The sequence below is a fragment of the Arachis ipaensis genome, chromosome B05 (assembly GCF_000816755.2).
Source record: "Arachis ipaensis cultivar K30076 chromosome B05, Araip1.1, whole genome shotgun sequence".
NCBI lineage: Eukaryota > Viridiplantae > Streptophyta > Magnoliopsida > Fabales > Fabaceae > Arachis > Arachis ipaensis.
In genome coordinates this window covers 143,711,591-143,712,334 of record NC_029789.2, presented here as the reverse complement: position 1 = coordinate 143,712,334, position 744 = coordinate 143,711,591, and positions in this window count along the sequence as shown.

Here is a 744-nt window from a genome sequence, read left to right as displayed (position 1 = left end):
GATATCATTAGAAGTTAATAATTTTCAAATTTACACTAAAAAAATTAGTTAAATACATTAATTTAATTGAATAATTATATAAAATTTACGTTCATAGAAGACCAAAATTAAACTCTTAAAATATTTAAATAAATACGGTGTTGATTATTTTATACTAACTATATTTGTTAGTATAATTTAGCTTTACTTCTCTTACTAAGCTTTAGGGTTAGAATTTAAAGATTAGAAATTTAAGTAATGTATGTATATGCATGAGGTTTTACAATAAAATAGTAACAATTATGGGTAAATTATGGTATTGAAAAGTTTATATTATTGACAAAATAATATCTAAAGATAAAAATAATAAATAAATTTTGAATAATTTTAAAATATGATAAAAATAATAAAAATTATTGTTTTCATAAGTGTCAAATCACTTGTGTCAGTTCAAATGAATTATAGCTCAAATGGCATAGACTCCCCATATTCAATTAAGAGGTCGCGGGTTCGAATCATATATCTTTCCAAATTTTGCCAATGAGTTATAGCTCAAATGGCATAGATCTTTGCTTATGCTGTAGGGACGGTTCATTCCAAAATAATTTCTAGTTAGTTTTTCTTTTTTTGGACTTTATCCCTGATGTTAATAAAAAAAATCACATTTGCATTTAACAAATATTTAGTATATTTGATTTGAATTTTTGTAAAATTGTTCAGATAATTATTTAAAAAGTATATCAAAATAATAACAAAAAATTAATT